Raw genomic sequence first — 19,956 nt, 5'->3', positions numbered from 1 at the left:
AAAAGAAAGAGAAAAAAAGAAAAACATGGGGTGACCAAGCTTCTTCGGTGAGTGAGGCCCATTATTTTATTTTCAAAAGGGACTTTTATACCTTGACTTGTACATAGAGGGAAATGAAAGATGCAAAGTCATACAGAGTCAGCCCAGACATTACATCTGTTTTGTCTTTATCAAAACCAGGATTTTTTTCTGCATACCTTTCCCATAAACAATATTGTGTACATTATCTTTTGGCCTTGGAGGCCTGTGAACATTTTATGACCCTCTTTTGATAAAGGCTGCTCAACCAGAAAATTTATTTTCCCTTGAAATGTTTTTTCTTTATATTTCTGATCTATGTCAGCCTCAGAAAATGTTAAACAGAGTTCCATTTCTCACGGAGCAAAGGTGCAGTGAGTTACAAGAAAGAAAGAACCAATTAGCTCAAAGGTCTGATGGGGTTAATTTCAAGGCTACACTTGTTTTTCTTACATTCCAACTATATTAACTAATACACTCCCAGGTGCACAGTGGATAAGAGATATGGGAACTTAGCAGCAAGCATTGGCCCAATAATGAAATCCTACACCATACTACTCTAATAACTTTTAACTCTTTAAAAGGCTCTATGTTTTAGGCTTCCTGTCCCTCTCACAGTTGGGAGGCTGTGAACAATCATATGCGTAGCTGCAAGAGTCTGGATAAACCTGCCAAGCAAGCTTGAATGCCAACGGGGGGGGGGGGGGGGGGGGGTTGAATTGAAATATTCTTCTCATGTCCAGGAGACTTATTAGCTAGAGCCGTAAGTTGATTTTCTCCAGAGAAAGGTGGTCAGGGATAGCCCCCTGTATGTCAGAAGAGTTGGTGAAAGGCACAAAATAGTAAGACAGACATATACTGGTTTTGGGGTAGATGCTCAAGCTGGTCTAGGGAGCCCCTCGAGTCCTAAAGCCTTGCTTAACAGTTCTCTTCCACATGACCTTGTCATGGGTGAAATGGCCCGTGCTGGCTCCCAGCACTACTCCTCAACAGTTTAATGGGAAAGTCCATTTCAGCCATCAACCAGGCTATTTGTAAGGGTCATGCCAAAATCCAAAAGGCTCACTTTGTCTTGAGATGAAAGGGGAAAGACTCCTAATTGTCAACTGTCATGGTACCCTGAGATTGTAACTGGGACCTTGATGACTGACAGCTCCCTCCTTTGCAGGGTGCAGAAATCCTGACTGTGCCATGGAACTCCCCTCCATGGACACCTTTCTCTGAGCTCTTGCTGTCATGCTGGACCCTGCCATGGGACAACTGGGACTCACCAGCCTCTCTCTTATTCCCTTTGAGAATATTCCCGTGCTTACTTCCCTTTTTCACTTCCCCCCAATGCCTTGCCCCCACCCCATACTACCATTCTCACTTGCCAGAAATCTACACTTCTTAATGAAAATGAGTATTAGAAATGGTAGGAAATCAGGCCAAAGAAAAGGGTCGAGATTGACCTTCAGGACCTCCTCAACATCAATTTGGCTGATGAGTAAATGGCTAATAAGTATCTTACTCAGGGAAAGGGAGCAATTAAGAGCTTCCTCTGCCAGACTGGGTGATAGATTTGCATGTGCATGCATGCTGAGTCATGTCTGACATTGTGCAACCCCATGAACTGTAGCCTTCCAGGTTCCTCTGTCTGTGGAATTTTCTAGGCAAGAATACTGGAGTGGGTTGCCATGCCCTCCTCCAGGGGATCTTCCCAACCCGGGGATCAAATCCACATCTCTTCTGTGTTCTGCATTGGGAGGCAGATTCTTTACCACTAGTGCTGCCTGGAAAGCCCAGTCTTAATCTACATTGGAATCAGATCCTTCTCCCAAATAGATAGGAATTTCTACGTGATCTGAGAGCCAATCTGATCAATTTATTTTTCCTTTTCTTTCTTTTTGTTTTTTTGTCTAGGGATGACTAGGTCAACTTCAGAATTGGAGAGATGTACCTTTTATAGGCGTCCCTATAATTACAGGCACCCTAGTATTGCAAAAAGTGCACTTGGTCATTCTAATTCAATCTAACTAATTCTGGAACCTTGGTTTCTTCATCTATAAAAGGATCAACTTAGATAACATAGTTTCCTAGATTATCTCCAGTTCCAGTTAAACAGATCTTTAAAATTTAACAAATGCAAAACCTAGCCTCCTCTCAACACTGTGTTCCCTAACAAAGAACGACACTTTTAACAAGTGTCCAAGCCCCAAACCTGGTGCTGTATCTGCCTGCTTCCTTTCCCTCACCTTTATCTCTCTAAAATCCCCATCCCCATCACTCACATTCAATATCAATCACCATTCCCACATATATATTTCCAGCCTGAATCTTCCCTCTGAACACCAAACAGACATCCAAATACCTTCTTGATATCTCTGCCTGTATGGCCAATAAGCATTTCAAGGTAGCATTACTGACAGTGAGCTTTTCACGTGATCCCAAACCTGCTCCAAACCCCATTACTCATTAGTCCAGTTACTCAGGCCAAAAAGATTTGCATCATCCTTGACATTCATTGAAAAAGAACTGTTATTTGCTCTACCTTGAAAACGCATCCAGAATTCTGTCACCTCTTAGCATCCCCACTGCTAATTTGCATATGTGCTCAGTCATGTCTGACTCTTTGATATCTTATGGGATTTCCCAGCCAAGAATACTGAAATGGGTTGCCATTTCCTCTTCCAGGAGACCTTCCTGACCCAGGGAATCAAACTCATGTCTCCTGCATTGCAGGCGGACTCTTTACCACTGAGTCACCAGGGAAGCACCACCCCCCGCTGCTGCTGTCCCCTAACCCAAGTCACCGTCACCTCTTGTTCCCCTTTCTGCTTGTCCCAACACAGTAGCCAGACTGATTCTTTAAAATATGAGATCCTGTCATGCGTCAGTTGTAAGTCTTTCATTAGCTTCTTATCCGAAACGTAAAGCTAAAGCCTTTTCTATGACCAACAAGGCCATCTGTGGTCCAGTCTTCTTACCTGCCCCCTTACTGCCTGATTTGTCAGGGTTCTCCAGAGACGCATAACCAGTAGGAAGTTATATATATATATATGAGAAGGAAATGGCAACCCACCCCAGTGTTCTTGCCTGGAGAACCCCAGGGACGGGGAAGCCTGGTGGGCTGCCGTCTATGGGGTCGCACAGAGTCGGACACGACTGAAGCAACTTAGCAGCATATACACACACAAACTGGCAGAGAGAGGGTGGGAAGGGAGAGAATGGATTTCGAGGAATTCAGGAATCAGCTCACATGACCGTGGTAGCTATAAAATCTGAAATTTGTAGGGGAAGCTGGCAGGCTGGAAACTCTTGAATTTTTTGTTTTGTTTTGTTCAGTTTTTATTATTTTATTTTATTTTTCACTGCACTAAGTCTTTGTTTCTGCCCAAGGGCTTTCTCTAGTTGCGGCGAGCAGGGACTAGTGTTGAGTTGTGATGTTTGGGCTTCTCGTCACAGTGGCTTCTCTTGTCCTGGAGTATAGGCTTTAAAGGGCATTCGGGCTTTAGTAGTTGTGGTCCACAGGCTTACTTGTTCTGCATCATGTGCGATCCTCCCAGACCAGGGATCGAACCCATGGCATCTGCACTGGCAGGTGGATTCTTAACCGCTGGACCACCAGGGAAGTTCTATTGGGCAGATGTTGATGTTACAGTCTTGAGGCAGCATTTACTCTTACTCAGGATGTGTTAGTTCAATCTGCTATAACAGACTGCCACACACTGAGAGTGAGGGTCGCTCAGTCATGTCCAACTCTTAGTGACTCCATGGACTATACAGTCCATGGAATTCTCCAGGCCAGAAGACTGGAGTGGGTAGCCTTTCCCTTCTCCAGGGGATCTTCCCAATCCAGGGATTGAACCCAGGTCTCCCACACTGCAGGCAGATTCTTTTTCAGCTGAGCCACCAGGAAAGGCCAGGAATACTGGAGTGGGTAGCCTATTTCTTCTCCAGCAGATCCTCCTGACCCAGGAATCGAATCTGAGGTCTCCTGAATTGCAGGCAGATTCTTCACCAACTGAGTTATCAGGGAAGCCCAGCACAGACTGGGTGGCTTATAAATAACAGGAACTTATTGTCTTCCAATAGTAAAAAAAAAAAAAAATCCACCTGCCGGAGATGTGGATTCAATCCCTGGGTCAGGAAGATCCCCTGGAGGAGGAAATAACAACCCACTCCAATATTCTTGCCTGGAGAATCCCATGGACAGCGGAGCCTGGTGGGCTACAGTCTATGGGGTCGCAAAGAGTCGGACACGACTGAAGCAGCTAAGTATGCATGCGCATTCTTCACCATTCTGGAACCTGGAAGTCCAAGATCAAGACACCAGCAGACTAGGTGTCTGGTGAGAGCCTGCTTCCTGGTTCTCAGCCAGCCAGCCTGCCTGCCTTCCCTGTGTCCTCACAGGACAGAAGGGGAAGGGGAGCTCTCTGAGGTCTCTTTTGTGAGACACACATCCCCTTCATGAGGTCTTTACCTTCCTGACTTAATCACCTCCCCAAGGCCCCAAGATGTGGTGTGAATTCTTTTGTGCTATGATTCCTATTCATCCTGTGTGAAATGCATAGGATTTTAAGCTCTGTTAGGTAGTTCAAAATGGAGTCACAATGGCCAGTGTCAACTTCAATGTTAATTGTTTTGAAATGTCCGGGATAGATCTGCAAATGTCTTAGAGGGATAAATCGAGTGTTGCTTTATTTTTCTTAATTATCTATTTATTTATTTGGCTGCACCACGTCTTAGTTGTGGGGTGCAGAATTTTTTTAGTTGCAGTATGTGGGATCTAGTTCCCTGACCAGGAATCGAGCCCAGGCCCCATGCCCTGGAATGTAGAGCCTTAGCCACTGAACCACCAGGGAAGTCCTAAGTGTTACTTTAAATAAGCAAATCGTTGAGCAGTGTCTATGGAAAGGCTTCACTGAAACAGAAGGAGTAACTGATAGACACAAAACCCCATGGGGTGTAACCATGACTCCTTTAAATAGCCCACTGAGGGATTTCCCTAGTGGTCCAGTGGTTAAGACTCTCCTCTCCCAATGCAGGGAACATGGGTTCAATCCCTGCTTAGGGAACTGAGATCCTACATGCTTCATGGCCAAAAAATAAGCCCACTGAGACAAGCAACTGAAGGCTCTTTACCAGGGAACCCAACTCCCCCTGCTAAGAGCTGTTCTAGAGGAACAGCCACTGGAGGCTCCATCGGAGGCAAGGGGAGCTGCCTGTTCACAACCTGTCACGGGATCAGAGACCACTGCTCGTGCTGGATGACTCCTCCCCAGATTTCTTCTGGGAGTAACTCTTAACCCTCTTTCCTATTTTCCCTACTTTGACTAACCTATTGAGGCAGAAATTGATAGGTAGTCAGTGTAGGGTCGAGGGCCTCAGTTCTTTTCCTAATTTCAACTTTAACTTTGACTTGGTCTCTCACATAACGTTTTGCTCCATTAGCCCAAAGCTATATTTGTTGTTCCAGTTTCTAGGCATTCAGAGGAATGCCTCCCTAGTCCAGAGGTGAAAAAACGTTCAGACCCAGGATAAGACAATCATTAACTGTCCAATTTATCAAGGAGAAGAACTCCGGTGGACCATTAACTCTTAAACATTCATCTGGTCCCTGAATAATGATCTGGAGTCTTGAGAAAGGGTCAGGGGATGGCATCGCAATGTGGGGGAAACTGAGAAACTGGGAACCAAAAGGAAGCCATAAAAATGACAAACTGGACATTGCAACAAACTGGTCAGAAATTACATGCCTCAGGCCCCAAGCCAACCAAAAACAAACAGATCAATTCTAACAACGATATAAGCTGCTGTTATTCCTGCCTTTGGGGGCTCTTTGCCTCCTCTATGCTGAGCGCTTTGTATCTCTGTCTTCTAAAATAAAACTTTGCTTATGTGAGGGTATGCAAGTTTGCGGAGTTCATTCCTCAGCTCTGTGAGCAGAACTCAGTTTCCTGTTTCACTACTGTGTGCAACACTTAAGTGATTTGTGAATTGAATATTGGTTACATTTTGAATAGTTCCAATCTCATGATTTGTCCCTGGCCTTATTGCTGGACCCTGAGATAAACACCCCACTTCCAAATACCATCACATTGGAGATTAGATTTCAACTTGTGAATCTCAGAGGACCTTGTACAGTCTACAGCACAGAGAAAGCTAGTTTTGCTTTCAAAGTCTTGTAACAGATGTGGTGAAGCCCATCCACATAATCAAGAACAGTTTCCTTTTGTTTAAACACTACTGATTGTGGATGTTAACCTTATCTACAAAATACCTTCACAGCAACACCTAGGTTAGTGTTTTATTGAATAATGGAACTGTCGTCTAACCATGTTGACCTAGAGAACTAACCATCACACTACCCTCACCCTCTTGCAATTCATTCCAGCCAACCCATGAGACATGTTCCCATTTCAAGCCCTTTGTACATGACTGTTTTCTCTCCAGAATCTCTTCTTCCAGATACTCACACAGCTAGCTCCCTGTTTCCTTTCAGTCTTTTCAGAATTTCTCATGCCATACCTAAGCCTACAACCCTGCCTACACATATTTCCATTTCTCCTTCTTTTCTCTGATTTTTTCCTTGACGCTTATCATTATGCCCATGCTACATACGTTGCTTATTTATGTCCTTTTTAAAAATTACTTATTTGACTGCGCCAGGTTTTAGGTGTATCATGTGGGATCTTCAATCTTCATTGTGGTATCTAGTTCCCTGACCAAGCATCAAACCCAGGCCACCTCCATCTGGGAGTGTGGAGTGTGGAGTCTTGGCCACTGGGAAATCCTATTTCTGCTCTTTATTGTCAACATTGCCTCTAGACCATAAGCTTCCCAAGGGAAGTGATTTGTTCACTGCTCTACTCCCCCCAATGCCTAAAATAGCCCATAAAATATACCAAGTATTTCATGTATACTTATTAAATGAATGCATATTTCTTCCATTATTCTAGCTCCTAAGTATCTCCTTTGCTGGCACCCTCCTTTGGACCACCATAGTTTCTGGCCTGGATTACTGAAAAGCCTCCTACCTAGTCTCCCTCTATCTCTTCTTGTCCTTCCTTTTTCCAGCCTGCAACATTTCTAAATCTGATGATGGCAGTCTCCTACTAAAGCCTTCACTGTTGCTAAAACTTTGAGAGACTGAGCCTTTGCTCTATCTCTATCTTCTCTTTACCCCACACTCTGTACTCCAAGGCAGAACTTCTTGTTCCTGGAATGTGCATGATCTCTCCCCTCCTGGTTCCTGCACACATGGTTTCCTATATCTGGATTATTCATCTTCCACCTAACCCCTGCTCACCATTTATGGCTCACCTTTCACCCCCATCTTCAGGACTGAATGATTTGCCCTTCCTGTGGGCTCACTTAGCTCCTTATATTAAGAACTGTCACAGCCTTTTGTATCAATACTGAGTGGTACAGTAAAAGCGCAAAACATTTTCATACTCCCAAGGAAATGGGTAGCCAGAAAACAGAGGCAATCTGTTTAACCTAACAGATATGAAAGACAGGATGGTAAACAGGGATGGGGTGGATAAAGCGTTCACTGAATATTTTTACAATGGAAGAAATCAAGTATTGTTGAAATCAAAAGAGACAGGCCCTGTAGGCAGGAAGAGTGGAATTAACAGGGAAAGAATAATGGGAGAAACAAGGAAAGATGGCATGTGGGCTAAGCCATGCTAAGTCACTTCACTCACGTTCGACTCTTTTTGACCCTGTGGACTGTAGCTTGCCAGTGTCCTCTGTCCATGGGATTCTCCAGACAAGAATATTAGAGTGGGTTGCCATTTCCTTCTCCAGGGGATCTTCCAGACCCAGGGATCTAACCCACATCTCCTGCATTGGCAAGAGGATTCTTTACCACTGAGGGTTCTTTAGCCACCTGGGAAAGATGATAGAGAGGCAAACTACAGTGATCAGGAGCATTTCTTTGTCCCTTTCCTACAGGGAAAAAAGTAGGACTGATGTGTAGAGATGAAGTGAGAGGTTTTATAAACCAAAAATATTCTGAGGCTGTATATGAGGTCTGAATTAGGGATTTGTTTGCAGCCTCAAGGTAAGTTTGTATGATCTTTAAGACTACCTAATACTGCTTTATCAATTTGGCAGTATACAGAATCCTCATTGATGAACTAATGAACGCTTCCATAAAGAGAAAGAAAAGTGTTTATTTGAAGAGATTATATTCTTAAATTTCTACTAAGCAGATTACAATAGCTAGACTAAACAGAGGATTAAAATGATGTACACTGATCTCATAACTTCACTTTATGTCCCCCAAAGAAATAATGGCTTTTAGTGTTAACTTTTCTTAGTTATTTATTTGGCTGCATTGGGCTTCTCTAGTTGTGACTTATGGGCTTAGTTGCCCGTTGGCATATGGGATCTTAGTTCTCCCACCAAGGATCGAAACAGCATCCCCTGATTCTTAATCACTGGACCACCAAGGAAATCTCTGTTGACCTTTCTTTCAGTTCAGTTCAGTCACTCGGTCGTGTCTGATGCTTTGCGACCCCATGAATTGCAGCACGCCAGGCCTCCCTGTCCATCACCAACTCCCGGAGTTCACTCAGACGCACGTCCATCAAGTCAGTGATGCCATCCAGCCATCTCATCCTCTGTCGTCCCCTTCTCCTCCTGCCCCCAATCCCTCCCAGCATCACGGTCTTTTCCAATGAGTCAACTCTTCGCATGAGGTGGCCAAAGTACTGGAGCTTCAGCTTTAGCATCATTCCTTCCAAAGAAATCCCAGGGCTGATCTCCTTCAGAATGGACTGCTTGGATCTCCTTGCAGTCCAAGGGACTCTCAAGAGTCTTCTCCAACACCACACTTCAAAAGCATCAATTCTTCAGTGCTCAGGCTTCTTCACAATCCAACTCTCACATCCATACATGACCACAGGAAAAACCATAGCCTTGACTAGACAGACCTTAGTCGGCAAAGTAATGTCTCTGCTTTTGAATATGCTACCTAGGTTGGTCATAACTTTTCTTCCAAGGAGGAAGCGTCTTTTAATTTCATGGCTGCAGTCACCATCTGCAGTGATTTGGGAGCCCAAAACAATAAAGTCTGACACTGTTTCCACTGTTTCCCCATCTATTTCCCATGAAGTGATGGGACCAGATGCCATGATCTTCGTTTTCTGAATGTTGAGCTTTAGGCCAACTTTTTCACTCTCCACTTTCACTTTCATCAAGAGGCTTTTTAGCTCCTCTTCACTTTCTGCCATAAGGGTGGTGTCATCTGCATATCTGAGGTTATTGATATTTCTCCCGGCAATCTTGATTCCAGCTTGTGTTTCTTCCAGTCACAGTATATCACCTACCTGTCATCGATTACTATATCATATCAATACTTCTGAGCTTTACACAGCACAAGTGAAATTCCTCAGCACCCACAGAATGGCTCTGCTCAGAAGGAAAAATCCAACCTGGATGATGCCTCTACCAATATGCTTTCCACATTCACCTTTCCTTCACTTTCTTTTGCTATGTAAATGCTGTGATTAATATTAACAGCATTATAATCTGCCTTCCAAATTATAAATACACTAGTTATGCTATTCCATCTTTCCCCCTTTCTGGTTATTATTACCTGTGTGAAAATCATCACATATCTAAAATGGGAAGTCAGAGGGGTGGCTCTCAAGAGGGATATTCACTGAAGAGGAAAAAGAAAAAAGCAGACAAAATTCAAAAAATATTTCAGTTTAATAAGAATCTAATTGTTATAGATGGTGTTAGTTTACTTGAGAAAATTTTCGCCAAAACAACTCATCCTAAAATGTAATGTGAAGACAAATTAATGATAAACTTGATGTGCCTTCATTCATATCAGTAAGAAAAAAAAAAGCTACTGTAAAATGTGATCAGATTAAACTAAACATTTTTGCTCGTTATGAAAATTCATTGAAATGAAGCCAGTGATGTCCAAAACTTTAAAAAAAAAAGAAGCAAGGGGTAGATTCTGTGTTTCTAGCATTGTTGAGAAAGTAGAACCCTTTCTTTGAGGAATATGAGCATTCTGACTCAAGATAAGAAAAAATAAATAAAAGGCAGTTTTCCAAGTGATCTCAGACTGAATGAAATTTCTCGGCATCCAAACTATTTGAGCATAATGTGAACTAAGTAACATTAACAAAGTGATTTTCACTTCCTCAAAACTTCTTAATTCTTGGATAATACAAACACCCCAGTAGGTAAAAGAATCTAATCTTATTATACATTTTTAATTTGCCTTTCATAAGTATATTAATAGTATATGAATTTGCATGGTGTGAGTACGCTAAGTGAAGCATTGAATTTATAGACATTAAACCTGAAAACAGATTCCAGATGTTGTAGCCAGCATTAGGTTTGATTAAATCACTTATGTTGTTATTTAAACATGACTCCATATGAACATCACTTCCCTGGTGCCTCAGATGATATAAGATCCACCTGCAATGAGGGAGATCCAGGTTCAATCCCTGGGTCAGAAAGATCTCCTGGAGAAGGGACTGAGTACCCACTCCAGTATTCTTGCCTGGAGAGTTCCGTGGACAGAGAAGCCTGGAGGGCTATAGTCCATGGAGTCACAAAGAGTCGAACACGACTGAGCGACTAACACTTTAATATTTTAAACCAGCTTGCAGACTGACAGAGTTAAGTTCTCTTTTATGAATACACTCAGGGTTAAAACTTAAAGAGTCAATTGTACTCTCTCCAATGCAATATAGTATAGCCTAGGTCAAGATGTCTGAACCTCAGAACTACGGACACTTGGGACTGGATAACTTTTTCCTTCAAAGCTCAGGGCTGACTGTGGATTGTATGTTTAGCAGCCTGCCTGGCCTTTATCCACTCAAGGCCACTAGCATGCCTGGGTGTGACAACCAATAATGTCTCCGAGAGTCATGGCAAATTGTCTTCTTTGGGACAAAAGTATCCTTGGTTGAGAATCATTTGGCTGGTTGGTTATAACTAGTTGGCTTAAGTTAAAAGTTGGGGCTCTGCAATCTGACTTCCTGAGTTTGAATCCTAGTTCAACCCCCCTTTTTATAAAACTTCTATTTTATTTATTTATTTATTGAAAGATTATTTATATATTTTTCTGGCTGCATGAAATCTTACTTTCAGCATTTGGGATCTAATTCCTTAACCAAGGATTGAACTTGCACCCCTTGCATTGGGAAAGGGCAGAGTCTCAGCCACTGGACCACCAGAGAAGTCCCCGAACTCAGCCTCTTACTGGTTATGTGACTTTGGCAAGTTACTTCACTTTTCTTGCCATCAGTTTCTTCATCTATATAGTGCTCATTCTAACAGTATTGTGACCAAGTCTAAGCTGGCTCTGCTTGCCCCATGACAGGACAGTAAACCCGAGATGAGGTATGAGTCAACTGGAAAGCCAGTTGACTAAGAAAGTGGCAGTCTAGCGCCTAAAATGGCCATTTTCCAAGGGCCTGGATGCCAGGTTCTTTTATAGATCAGAGATAGGGGAGCAGGACGGGGAGGTGAGGAAACAAAGGAAAAGACCATATCATTCTTGCAAATGTCTCCTAGAATGACAACTCTAAGGCAGGGAGATATGCTAGTTTCACTTCCTTACAGCCCTTCACAGGTAACCAGGGCCAGGCTATCTCCCTGTGAGCCAAACAAAGGCACCTAGACCAAGGGTCAGGCGGAGGGGGCCAGACAGGGCTCCCTCAGGTAGGCCATTGTGTATGCCTATAATAACAAAGCTATGACCAACCTAGACAGCATATTAAAAAGCAGAGACATTACTTTGCTGACAAAGGTCCATGTAGTCAAGGCTATGGTTTTTCCAGTAGTCATGTATGGATGTGAGAGTTGGACTATAAAGAAAGCTGAGCACCAAAGAATTGATGCTTTTGAACTGTGGTGTTGGAGAAGACTCCTGAGAGTACCTTGGACTGCAAGGAGATCCAACCAGTCTGTCCTAAAGGAAATCAGTCCTGAATAGCCATTAGAAGGACTGATGCTGAAGCTGAAACTTCAATATTTTGGCCACCTGATGCGAAGAACTGACTTATTGGGAAAGACCCTAATGCTGAGCAAGATTGAAAGCAGGAGGAGAAGGGGACGACAGAGGATAAGATGGTTGGATGGCATCACCGACTCAACGGACATGAGTTTGAGGAAACTCCAGGAGAGAGTGAAGGACAGGGAAGCCTGGCATGCTGCAGTCCATGGGGTCACAAAGAGTTGGACATGACTGAGCTACTGAACAACAGTGGCATTTCTAAACTATTTGATTATCCTACTCTATACGTACAACTTCCCTGGTGGCTCAGATGGTAAAGAATCTGCCTGCAACACAGGAAACGTGGGTTTTATTCCTGGGTCGGGAAGATCCCCTGGAGAAGGGAATGGCTACCCATTCCAGTATTCTTGCCTGGAGAATTCCATGGACAGAGAAGCCTAACAGGAGGCTACAGTCCCTGGTGTCACAAAGGGTCGGACATGACTGAGTAACTAACACATACCTATCGGCTCCTCCTTACCTCTTCGGAGCTGTTTGTTTGTTTGTTTGCTTAACAACATGTCAGTCTTTTATTTATTTATTTGACTGCACCAGGTCTTAGTCAACTATGACGGCTACTCCATTTCTTCTGAGGGATTCTTGCCAACAGTAAGTAGATATATTGGTTATCTAATTAAATTTGCCCATATCCATCCATTTTAGTTCACTGATTCCTAAAATCAGTGTTCACTCTTGCCAACTCCCGTTTGACCCCATCCAATTTACCTTGATTCATGGATCTAACATTCCAGGTTCCTATGCAATATTGTTCTTTACAGGACCGGACTTTACTTTCACAACTAGACACATCCACAACTGAGCTTTGTTTCTGCTTTGGCTCAGCCTCATCATTCCTTTTGGAGTTATTTCTCCAGTCTTCTCTAGTAGCATATTGGGCACCTACGTCGGTAGGGAGTTCATCTTTCAGAGTCATATCTCTTTGTCTTTTCATACTGTTCATGGTTGGCTCATAGTTTCATTGACTAGACAAGGCTGTGATCCATGTGATCAGTTTGGTTAGTTTTCTGTGATTGTGTTTTTCATTCTCTCTGCCCTCTGATGGATAAGGATAAAAGGCTTATGGAAGCTTCTTGATGGGAGGGATTAGCTGCGGGGAAACGGTCTTGCTCTTATGGGCAAGGCCATGCTCAGTTCAGTTCAGTTCAGTCGCTCAGTCGTGTCTGACTCTTTGTGACCCCATGAATTGCAGCACGCCAGGCCTTCCTGTCCATCACCAACTCCCAGAGTTCACTCAGATGCACGTCCATCAAGTCCATGATGCCATCCAGCCATCTCATCCTCTGTCGTCCCCTTCTCCTCCTGCCCCCAATCCCTCCCAGGATCACAGTTCTTTTCCAATGAGTCAACTCCTCGCATGAGGTGGCCAAAGTACTGGAGTTTCAGCTTTAGCATCATTCCTTCCAAAGAAATCCCAGGGCTGATCTCCTTCAGAATGGACTGGTTGGATCTCCTTGCAGTCCAAGGGACTCTCAAGAGTCTTCTCCAACACCACAGTTCAAAAGCATCAATTCTTTGGTGCTCAGCCTTCTTCACAGTCCAACTCTCACATCCATACGTGACCACTGGAAAAACCATAGCCTTGACTAGATGGACCTTAGTCGGCAAAGTAATGTCTCTGCTTTTGTATATGCTATCTAGGTTGGTCATAACTTTTCTTCCGAGGAAGCATCTTTTAACTTCCTGGCTGCATTCACCATCTGCAGTGATTTTGGAGCCCCCAAAAATAAAGTCTGACACTGTTTCCCCATCTATTTGCCATGAAGTGATGGGACCGGATGCCATGATCTTCATTTTCTGAATGTTGAGCTTTAAGCCAACTTTTTCACTTTCCTCTTTCACTTTCATCAAGAGGCTTTTTAGTTCCTCTTCACTTTCTGTCATCTGCATATCTGAGGTTATTGATATTTCTCCCGGCAATCTTGATTCCAGCTTGCGTTTCCTCTAGTCCAGCGTTTCTCATGATGTACTCTGCATATAAGTTAAATAAGCAGGGTGACAATATACAGCCTTGACATACTCCTTTTCCTATTTGGAACCAGTCTGTTGTTCCATGTCCAGTTCTAACTGTTGCTTTCTGACCTGCATACAGATTTCTCAAGAGGCAGGTCAGGTGGTCTGGTATTCCCATCTCTCTCAGAATTTTCCACAGTTTATTGTGATCCACACAGTCAAAGGCTTTGGCATAGTCAATAAAGCAGAAATAGATGTTTTTCTGGAACTCTCTTGCTTTTTCGATGATCCAGCAGATGTTGGCAATTTGATCTCTGGTTCCTCTGCCTTTTCTAAAACCAGCTTGAACATCAGGAAGTTTATGGTTCATGTATTGTTGAAGCCTGGCTTGGAGAATTTTGAACATTACTTTACTAGCATGTGAGATGAGTGCAATTGTGCAGTAGTTTGAGCATTTTTTGGCATTGCCTTTCTTTGGGATTGGAATGAAAACTGTTCTGCTAATGGATGGGGCTGTGTTCCTTTCCTGTAGGTTGACCTGAGGCCAAACTATGGTGGTGGAATGTGACGGCCTCCAAAAGGACTTATGCCAGCACGTCACACCTCCCAGGACTGCTGCAGTCAGTGTTCCTGACCCTGCAGCAGACCACTGTCAACACATGCCTCCATGAACAGGCAAGTGAGTGTTCTGTCTCTTGTGAGGTCACTGCTCTCTGGTTCACTCTCTTGTGAGGTCACTGCTCCTTTCTGCTGGGTCCTGGTGCACATGAGGTTTTGTTTGTGCTCTCAAAAGTCTCTGTTTCCCCAGCCCTGTGGAAGTTCTGTAATCAAATCCCACTGGCCTTCAAAGTCACATTCCCTGGGGATTCTCGGTCTTTTTGCCAGATCTCCAGGTTGGGAAATCTCTTGTGGGCCCTAGAACTTTTGTAACAGTATGAGAACTTTTTGGTTTAATTGTTCTCCAATTTATGGGTTGAACAGCTTAAGTTGAACAGTTCTGTGAAGACCTTCAAGACCTTCTAGAACTAACACTCCAAAAAAGATATCCTTTTCATCATAGAGGACTGGAAAGCAAAAGTAGAAAGTCAAGAGATACAGGCAAATAAAGAGATACAGGCAGAAAAAATAGATATAGTCAAGAGATACAGGAGTCACAGGCAAATTTGGCCTTAGAGGACACAATGAAGCAGGGCAAAGGCTAACAGAGTTTTGCTAAGAGAACACACTGGTCATAGCAAACATCCTCTTCCAATAACACAAAAGGGGACTCTACACATGGACATCACCAGATGGTCAACACTGAAATCAAATTGATTATATTCTTTGCAGCAAAAGATGGAGAAGCTCTATATTGTTGGGGTCCAGCCCCAGTGGATCCAGGGTAATTCAAAGGGGAGATGGAATTGGCATCCTAGGAAAAAGCTATTTGATTAGAAGTATAAAGAGAGATTAGAAAAGAATAGTGTAGTAGGAAAATTAGCGGAGAAAAAGAGGCTGAATAACTTGGTTTACGTGGAATACCAATAAAACTCCAAGACAAGGAGTTTACACCACCTATGTAGGCCACCAGCACCCACTTGAATAGTGGAGGGTGCCCCGCCTTGGGCTCCCTCTCGCATGGGTCTTAGAAGCCAGGGCAAAATTAGCAGGCTTGGTGAGCATCCACGCTCTAGATGGGAATTCTGCCAGAAGGGGAAAGAAAGAACGACACGGGGGAATCAGTCTTTCCAGAAACTGATCCATTTTCTTTATTTTCAGGTTTGCTTATATACTTTTTGTTATACATAGGGATGAATACAGAGTCACACGGGGTCAGCAGACCTGACCCTTGTCAAAATCAGGTGCTTCATATAGAAGTATACAAAGGTCTTAGGGGTTTTATGTCATCTTCTGGCCATGAGGCATGCTGACATTTTATGGCCCTTTCTGATAACGGTCAGTCAACCAGAAAACTTATTTTTTCCAGGGGTGATTTTTTCTTAAACTAGGCACCATCCTCTGAAGGTACCAGATAAAGTTGCATTCCTATAGGGTGAGAGGGCAGGGGGTTATAAATCAAGAAAGGAATTTACTTAGCCTAAGGCTTAACATGATTAATATCAAAGGTTAATAATTATTTCTCTTATATGCTAGTTATATTCATTAATGTGTATAAGGGCAAGGAATATGGAGACTTGGCAGCAAATATTGGCCCAATAAATGAAAAACCTTCACCAGTATAATTTCTAACCAACCCACTATACTAATCATTTCTAACTTCTCAAAAGAATCTGTATTTAAAGTTTAAAGCATCTCATGCCTATCACGGTTGGGAGGCTGTAAACAATCACATGTGGCCAGACGAACCGGCTCAGGCAGGCTAGAGAACTTTCAGAGGAGTTTGTAAGTTGAAACACTCTTGACACTTCAGTTCAGTTCAGTCGCTCAGTCGTGTCTGACTCTTTGAGACCCCATGAATCGCAGCACGCCAGGCCTTCCTGTCCATCACCAACTCCCGGAGTTCACTCAGACTCACGTCCATTGAGTCAGTGATGCCATCAAGCCATCTCATCCTTGGTCGTCCCCTTCTCCTCCTGCCCTCAATCCCTCCCAGCATCAAAGTCTTCTCCAGTGAGTCAACTCTTTTCATGAGGTGGCCAAAGTACTGGAGTTTCAGCTTTAGCATCATTCCTTCCAAATAAATCCCCAGGTTGATCTCCTTTAGAATGGACTGGTTGGATCTCCTTGCAGTCCAAGGGACTCTCAAGAGTCTTCTCCAACACCACAGTTCAAAAGCATCAATTCTTTGGCACTGAGCCTTCTTCACAGTCCAACTCTCACATCCATACATGACCACTGGAAAAACCACAGCCTTGACTAGACTGACCTTAGTCGGCAAAGTAATGTCTGCTTTTGAATATGCTATCTAGGTTGGTCATAACTTTTCTTCCAAGGAGGAAGCGTCTTTTAATTTCATGGCTGCAATCACCATCTGCAGTGATTTTGGAGCCCAAAAAATAAAGTCTGACACTGTTTCCACTGTTTCCCCATCTATTTGCCATGAAGTGATGGGACCGGATGCCATGATCTTCGTTTTCTGAATGTTGAACTTTAAACCAACTTTTTCACTCTCCTCTTTCACTTTCGTCAAGAGGCTTTTTAGTTCCTCTTCACTTTCTGCCATAAGGGTGGTGTCATCTGCATATCTGAGGTTATTGATATTTCTCCTGGCAATCTTGATTCCAGCTTGCGTTTCCTCCAGTCCAGCGTTTCTCATGATGTACTCTGCATATAAGTTAAATAAGCAGGGTGACAATGTACAGCCTTGGCGTACTCCTTTTCCTATTTGGAACCACTCTGTTGTTCCATGTCTAGTTCTAACTGTTGCTTCCTGACCTGCATACAGATTTCTCAAGAGGCAGGTCAGGTGATATGGTATTCCCATCTCTTTCCGAATTTTCCACAGTTTATTGTGATCCACACAGTCAAAGGCTTTGGCATAGTCAATAAAGCAGAAATAGATGTTTTTCTGGAACTCTCTTGCTCTTTCCATGATCCAGCGGATGTGGGCAATTTGATCTCTGGTTCCTCTACCTTTTCTAAAACCAGCTTGAACATCAGGAAGTTCACGGTTCACGTATTGCTGAAGCCTGGCTTGGAAAATTTTGAGCATTACTTTACCAACACGTGAGATGAGTGCAATTGTGCGGTAGTCTGAGCGTTCTTTGGCATTGCCTTTCTTTGGGATTGGAATGAAAACTGACCTTTTCCAGTCCTATGGCCACTGCTGAGTTTTCCAAATTTGCTGGCATATTGAGTGCAGCAGTTTCACAGCATCATCTTTCAGGATTTGAAACAGCTCAACGGGAATTCCATCACCTCCACTAGCTTTGTTCATACTGATGCTTTCTAAGGCCCACTTGACTTCACATTCCAGGATGTCTGGCTCTAGATGAGTGATCATGCCATCGTGATTATCCGGGTCGTGAAGATCCTTTTTGTACAGTTCTTCTATGTATTCTTGCCACCTCTTCTTAATACCTTCTGCTTCTGTTAGGTCCATACCATTTCTGTCCTTTATCGAGCCCATCTTTGCATGAAATGTTCCCTTGGTGTCTCTAATTTTCTTGAAGAGATCTCTAGTCTTTCCCATTCTGTTCTTTTCCTCTATTTCTTTGCATTGATCACTGAAGAAGGCTTTCTTATCTCTTCATGCTATTCTTTGGAACTCTGCATTCAGATGCTTATATCTTTCCTTTTCTCCTTGGCTTTTCACTTCTCTTCTTTTCACAGCTATTTGTAAGGCTTCCCCAGACAGCCATTTTGCTTTTTTGCATTTCTTTTCCATGGGGATGGTCTTGATCCCTGTCTCCTGTACAATGTCATGAACCTCATTCCATAGTTCATCAGGCACTCTATCTATCAGATCTAGGCCCTTAAATCTATTTCTCACTTCCACTGTATAATCATAAGGGATTTGATTGAGGTCATACCTGAATGGTAGCGGTTTTCCCTGTTAACACTCTTGTCATGCCCAGGAATTTTTATTGACTTGGAGCTGTAAGTTAACTCCTCTGAAAGTGGTGGTGGGGGACAGCCCCTGTAAAGTCAGAGGTGTAGGTGAGAGCATAAAGCATTAAAGTAGGCAAACTCTGGTTTTGGGGGTAGATGTTCGGAAACAGAGGGTCTCCTGAGGCTCGATCCTGCCTTTGTGTAATGCCGAGCCTCCTTCCTCATGACCTTTGCCACTGGTGGAGTTCCTCACGCTGGCTCCCAGCACTATATAGTCAGCTAAAACAAGACCAGAAGCTGACTGTGGCTAAGATCATGAACTCCGTGTTGCCAAATTCAGACTTAAATTGAAAAAAGTAGGGAAAAGTACTAGGCCATTCAGGTATGACTGAAGTCAAATCCTTTATACAGTGGAAATGACAAATAGATTCAAGGGATTAGATATGAAAGACAGAGTGCTCAAAGAACTATAGACAGAGGTTCATGACATTGTACAGGAGGCAGGGATCAAAACTATCCCCAAGAAGAAGAAATGCAAAAAGGCTAAATAGTTGTCTGAGGAGGCCTTACAAATAGCTGAGAAAAGAAGAAAAGCGAAAGGCAAAGGAGAGATAAAGCCATCTGAATGCAGAGCTCCATAGAATAGCAAGGAAAGACAAAGCTTTCTTAAGTAAACAATGGAAAGAAATGGAGGAAAACAATAGAATGGAAAAGACTAGAGATCTCTTCAAGAAAAATAGAGATACCAAGGGAACATTTCATGTAAAAATAGGCAGAGTTAAGGGCAGAAATGGTATGGGTCTAATGGAAACAGAAGGTATTAAGAAGAGGTGGCAAGAATACACAGAATAACTGTACAAAAAAGATCTTAATGACCCAGATAACCCTGATGGCATGATCACCACCTAGGGCCAGACATCCTGGAAGGAAGAGTCAAGTGGGCATGTGGGATCTTGTTCCCCAACCAATGACAAAACTCAGGCTCTCTGCACTGGGAACAGAGCCTTAGCCACTGGACCACTTTCTTACATCTTTGGGGAGCCCCTGGTGGCTCAGACAGTAAAGAGTCTGCCCGCAGGGTGGGAGACCCAGGTTTGATCCCTGTGTTGGGAAGATCCCCTGGAGAAGGAAATGGAAACCCACTCCAGTATTCTTGCCTGGAGAATCCCATGGATAGAGGAACCTAGCAGGCTATAGTCTATGGGGTCGCAAAAGTCGGACACGACTGAGCAACTTCACTTTACATCTTTGGAACAGTACTATCTGGCAGGCTGTAATGTCAGCCTATAGTCAGCAATGGACAATAAAGAATCCACCTGCAATGTGGGAGACCCAGGTTCGATCCCTTGGTCAGGAAGATCCCCTGGAGAAGGGAATGGCAACCCATTCCAGTATTCTTGCCTGAAAAATTCCAAGGACAAAGAAGACTGGCGGGCTGCAGTTCATGGAATCACAAA

Source organism: Capricornis sumatraensis, chromosome 7 (assembly GCF_032405125.1).
Source record: "Capricornis sumatraensis isolate serow.1 chromosome 7, serow.2, whole genome shotgun sequence".
NCBI classification, from domain to species: Eukaryota; Metazoa; Chordata; class Mammalia; order Artiodactyla; family Bovidae; genus Capricornis; species Capricornis sumatraensis.
Note: the sequence above shows the minus strand (reverse complement) of the source record.